Source organism: Tasmannia lanceolata, unplaced genomic scaffold (genome assembly GCF_043159265.1).
Source record: "Tasmannia lanceolata isolate RefF3 unplaced genomic scaffold, GAP_Taslan_0.1 ptg000003l, whole genome shotgun sequence".
NCBI classification, from domain to species: domain Eukaryota; kingdom Viridiplantae; phylum Streptophyta; class Magnoliopsida; order Canellales; family Winteraceae; genus Tasmannia; species Tasmannia lanceolata.
The window spans coordinates 3,403,201-3,409,200 of NW_027518680.1; the positions used below are offsets into that span (position 1 = coordinate 3,403,201).

At 41.9% G+C, this 6,000-nt stretch overlaps 1 pseudogene; it reads right to left on the reverse strand.

Annotated features, from left to right (window-relative positions):
• Positions 1-5,128: 5,128 nt before the first annotated feature.
• LOC143859251 (germin-like protein subfamily 2 member 1 pseudogene) lies at positions 5,129-5,800 on the reverse strand (annotated as a pseudogene).
• Between the last annotated feature and the right edge of the window lie 200 nt (positions 5,801-6,000).

A 6,000-nucleotide genomic window follows, 5' to 3' on the forward strand; every position in this document is an offset into this window, starting at 1 on the left:
GAATGGGGAACCAAATGGATTTTTTAAATCTTCGAGGGGTCTCAGACAAGGCGATCCTTTGTCTCCTTGTCTCTTTATTATTGCCGAAGAAGTTCTAAGCAGAGGAATATCTAAACTGTTCCGTGAGGGTAAGGCTAAGTATTTCTTGAGAAGTAAAGATAGCACCCCAATATCTCATTGTCTGTTTGCAGATAACACCGTGATCTTTTCAAATGGAGGGAAAGCAAGCTTGAACCAGATTATGAGATTCCTAAAGCGGTATGAAGCTATGTCAGGCCAGCTAGTTAACGCTAACAAAAGCAGCTTTACCACATCAGACAAGATGACGCTCAGTAGGCAAAGAGCTATTGGCAAAAGTACAGGGTACATGCAAAAGAAGTCCCCTATAATGTATCTAGGAGCTCCCCTATTCACGGGTCGTCTTAAAGCGTGTTTCTTTGATGGGCTAATAGATAAAGTTCGGAAAAAGATTGAAGGATGGAAAGGGAAAATGTTATCCTCTAGAGGAAAACTTATATTAATCAACCATGTTCTATCAAGCCTTCCCATCTTCATCCTGTCAACATTAACCCCTCCAAAAAAGGTTCTCCGGCGCATTGACAGTATAATGGCCAACTTTTGGTGGGGGATTTCAGACTTTGGGGCTAGAAACCATTGGGTTGCTTGGAAGAAAATTTGCAAGCCAACAGACGAAGGGGGATTAGGCATAAAAGCTATGGAGGACCTATGTATTGCATTCCGAATGAAGGCTCTTCATAGGCTTCACCAATCCCATGGGCTATGGGCCTCATTCTTGAAATCTACCTACAGCAGGGGTAAACACTTAAATTTAGTGGAGCCAAATGCAGTCTCATCAAAACAATGGAAAAATATTATTGCTACAAAACCCTTGTGGCAAGAAAATGCGAGGTGGACTGTTGGAAAAGGAGAGGTGTTTTTCTGGACAGATATTTGGATAGGGAATAAGCCATTGGTGGAATATGCAACAGGATTCCAAGGAAACGATCTTAAGGGAAAAATCAAAGACATGATCAATGAGAATGGAGAGTGGAAGAAGAGTCATATATTGCCTTTTCTTCCTGGTGGTTGGGATGCAATTATGGACAAGGTTAAGATCGTCATCAACCGATCGCCTGACAAGCTCATTTGGGCAAAAACATCGTCAGGTAATTTCAGCTCTAAATCGGCTTGGGAAGTATGTAGAAGGAGTGGCCCTAAAGTGAGTTGGGCGCAAGGTATTTGGGATTCCATCCCACCTAAGATGGGTTGTTTCTCTTGGAAACTTTTCCTCAATGCCATTCCAGTGGACAGCAGAATCAAAGATCTCAAAATCCAGATGGCATCCAAATGTGAATGTTGTAAGCACAGTAAAGAAGAATCAGTTGATCATCTGTTAGGTAACAGTGGCCTAGCAAGGGGAATCTGGGAGTTCTTCGCAGACCTCTGGGCCATGAAACTTCTTCCATTGCAACCAGTAAGGAGCAGGATGCTTGCTTGGATATCATATGGCAGGAAAAGGAGCACGCAAGCTGGATTTCTCCTTGGCATGTCAGCTTTGATTATCCCTTGGGAAATCTGGAAGGAACGTTGTAATAGAAGAATGGAAGGTAAAGAGAGAAGTACAAATTGGGTGATTCAGCAAATATTGAATAAGTTAAAAACTGTGAGCTCTAGCAAAAAATTCACCAAAGAAAACAATATGGTGGAGTGTTTAGCTTTGGAGCAAATCCAGATTGAACCGCAGAGGCAAAAGATCAGCAGGGATAATTGGATTTGGTGGGAACGTCCGATGATTGGTTCGCTCAAATTGAACATTGATGGAACAGCCAAGGGAAACCTAGGAGTGTCGGGAGGCGGTGGAGTTATGCGAGATGCCAAAGCAAAAGTTATTTTTGCTTTTGCGTTCTTCTACGGGACATCTACCAACATGGTGGCTGAAGCGAGAGCTCTATTGGACGGCCTTAGGCTATGCAAAGCCTTTGGGTTCAAGAATTTCGTAGTAGAGTCAGACAGCAAAGTTCTCATGGATTTCATCTCTAAGAAAGGAAGCCACCCCTGGTCCATCTCTTTCTTGTGGCCCGAAATTATAGACCTCATGGACTTCATGGGCCCTCATCATCAGCACCAGTTTAGAGAAGGTAACCAAGTGGCAGATGCTCTTGCAAATGAAGCTTGCAAATCTAGATCTCATCAAATTTTCCATGGATGGTCAGAAATGCCTCGCATAGCCCGGGGGGCTGCAAGATGCGACACTAAAGGTTTTCCAAATATTCGCCCAAGCAAATGATCGAAGGAGGTGGTGTTGTGTAGGGTCTTTGGTACCCCTTTGTTTGTCACGGTCTAGAGGGCTGGTTGTTTGCCCTCCTCTTGTATTGTGCCTTCAATAAATAATATGCAGAGGCCCGCCCCAGGGTCGCATTCCTTTCCGGGTTTAAAAAAAAAAAAAAAAAAACAATATTAGTGCTTACGTTTTACCTCTTAAGGCTGGGTGTAATTAAAATGGGAAAATCGATGAGTGAAGACAGAACCCGAAATACTTTTCGTAGTTTTCTTTGGTTACGTACGTATATATACTAGTCCTTACGTTTTACCTCTAGCGTATGTGTTTCCTTCTCTAGTTCTTTGCTCAAAACAGAAATATCACACCTATTTCAAAATCACATCTAATCAGATGATCATAGACTTCCGATCAATTTTCTACAGATCACTGGTTCAACCATCTTTAATCAAGATAACAAGCTTTTTTCTGGATAAAGCTAGAACGGCTATAAATGGGATATAGTATATATGGGTTGGTAGATAGCAACTACTTAGCAGTCTCCATGTTTTGATTTGGCCTTTAGCTAGAAAAATTGACCAAGTCACCTGTTAATACATACATTGAAAGCTAGTAAAACCTGAACTTTTGAATATATGCCCTTGTTTTGGTTGGTAATCAGGGATCAAACCTGCGACCTCAAGGTTGAGAAACCAAGCCTCAACCATTGAGCTACAGGCCCAACCTCCCTTTGAATATACACAGTTGAAACACAATTCATATCTCTTCCTATTTGTTGTGAGGGCTGCTAGCAAAAAGCGATGTCGCTTGGAAAATAAAGAGGAAACCCTATTTTGTGACCCATGCACAAGAACACAAGGAAGTGAGCTCAAATTTAAGAGGGGCAGCCTTTTAAATTTTATTAATAAGAAAATAACAATTTGGGGAATGATATTTACACCCTCCCCCCTAACAATTTCTGTGAGAATGGTTCACTGCCGGAGGATAAATTCACCCCCTTCGACGTTTTTATTTGCCTTTAAAACTTAAAGAATAACGTTGGGGGGGGGGTGGGGGGGGGGGGGGGAGTTGGGGGAGTGATTTTATCCGTCAGAGGGGAGGAAATATTATTTTTGCTTTTGAACATCTTCCTCTTCAATCAGCAAAAGGAACCCTCTGCACTTTACACTTTTCTAATGGAATTGATATGAGCACTCTTGTTTTGATAATGATACTCAACTCTCCACTTCTTATTTACTTGTCTAATGTTTTTCTTTCAAAGTTTGCTATAAATTATAGTTGCCAAGCTGGTCTCAATAACGGTCCATCGGATGTCATCCTAACTATGATAATGTTGCCAATTTTTGTAGAGAAGGTAAAACCTTATGGCATATAGTTCTATTAACCACATTATGGGTATTGTGTAAGGAGTGAAACTGCAGGGTGTTTAGAGGACAAGTGAAATCTCCTCATTTCCTATACATCAAGATTCTAGCTCTAACCATTGCTTGGGTCTGAGCATTGCCTAGCTTCCATTTTGCTTCAGCGCACAATCTATGGCAAGGATGGTTAGAGGTGTGCTCGGGACCGATTGGGATCGCGGACTCCAACGAATCGGAGATTAGAGCGGTGCTTCAAGGATTAAGGTTGATGATGGATCACAATATTTGTGAGATAAGGTGATAATGGAAGGTGATTCCTTAAACGCCATAAGATGGTTGAAGGGAAGCATGTCTCGCCCTTGGAGGTTTGCAAGATGGATTGATAAGATCTCAGATTTGGTGGGGATCTTCATTCTCATTTCATCACGTGAGGAAATTGGCTAATAGTGAGGCCGACAGGCTAGCAAGGGAGGGTGCGTCTAGGGCGGAGTTGCAGTTTTTGATCCTCCCCTCTTAATATGTTGTTGGTTCTTTTGTGTTTTTTTTTCTTGTGGTTTGTTTTGTCTTGATCTTCTCTATCGTCGCGGTCTTCCTGTTGTTTCTTTTTCTTTTAATTCATTGCCATTCAAAAAAACATGTTGCCAATTTTTGTAAGAATCATCTAATTAGTGTGATTTCTTGATGTAGTGCAGAAGCAAAATTTACCAATTTGGAGGATTAAAATTCAAGCTTTCAAGATACATCGATAAGAAGAATAGGCAAAATTATGAAGATGAACTTAATTTTCACTCAAAATAGAGTATGAACTCGCCTAGGCAAAGCCTAAAATCTACATAACATCATAATATGTTGGGGGTTCCACGTGAAACCAAAAGATCCCACATCGGAAAGGTTGAAAGATGTGGATGGGCTTATAAGGATTTGGCCACCCTCCCATTAACGGCTAGCTTTTAAGGGTGAGTTCTACCCGAATCCCTTAAGTGCTATCAGAACCGGGGCGTGGTAACCCCGGTGTACGTCCGAGGACGGAATAATCCCTTGGGGAAGAATCTCGATAACCCCGGTATGCTTCTGAGGATGGAAAAATCCCTCGGGGAAGATCTTGTAGTTCCCATGTTCCTACCACGTGGAGGGGGTGATTGTTGGGGTACCACGAGAAACCAAAAGATCCCACATCGAAAAGGTTGAAACATGTGGATGGGCTTATAAGGATTTGGCACCCTCTCCTTAATGGCTAGCTTTTGAGGGCTAGTTGACTAGTGGTACCCGGATCCCTCATAATCTCCCTAATAACTCAAATTTATCCAAACATGCCCTTACATTTGTGATGATGGGTCCCATCATAATACACCATAACACATTATTCTTAACAAAAAAAAAAAAAAAAAGCTCCTCTAGTGAGGAATTACAAGCGACAAAGATAGTAGTGACATATATTCTCCTCCCTGAAAGATATTCTATACGGAGAAGCATAAGGAGTATTAGTAGCTTAGGAAGTAAATTTGGCTTTGATGGCTTCCACAGTTTGTTTGGCTACTAGGAAAGACTTTTCCAAAACTTCATCAGGAATAGTAGGATTTGAAGCAAAGAGGGAGAGGGGAATGAACTGTGCTCCTGGCAACTGGCTATTAAAAAATGCAAGTGCTACTGCTTTCCCCTTCCCCAGATTGTAATTGTAGTGTATCAGCCCCCTAGGAAACACAAAAAGATCTCCAGTCTTCAAGTCCTTTGAGTAGAGAACATTATCAGTGGTCACAAACGCAGCATTCACTCTTCCCCTTAATATATATAAGAGCTCAGTCGCGCGAGGATGCATGTGAGGGGGAACGATCCCTCCGCGATTATAGTCGATACGGAGGATTGAACACCCTTGAGTGTTGAGCCCTGGGTAAGTCGTGGCATCGGCAGGAGTTAAACCAACCCCAAAGATATTTGTTGTGTTGGCTTCTTCGGCTACGAGTTCGGAGAAGAAGTCGTCCGACGTTACTGTAGACAGATTCTTGCAGGGGAATCCATTCAGAAATATATTTGTGGCGTTTGGTTGTCCAACACAGATGTCCTGCAGAGGATCAGGGTCTGCTGCATTGCATGAATGAAGGAGTAACACAGATAAGGAGAGGATTAGGAACAAGGGTGAACTTCCAAGGGACAGAGAGGCCATGCTTGGTCTACTTTAAATTCTCCTGTAAAATGATTTCTCAATGAGTTGTTTGAGATATGGAGGGGAGATCATGTCTATATATATACAACACATGTGTCTATATATGCATAAAGTCCATGCACCATCAATTTGTAGACCAAATTATATTGTTACCATAATAATCAACAGGTATATGCTAGGGAATTTTGCGGAAAGGCATT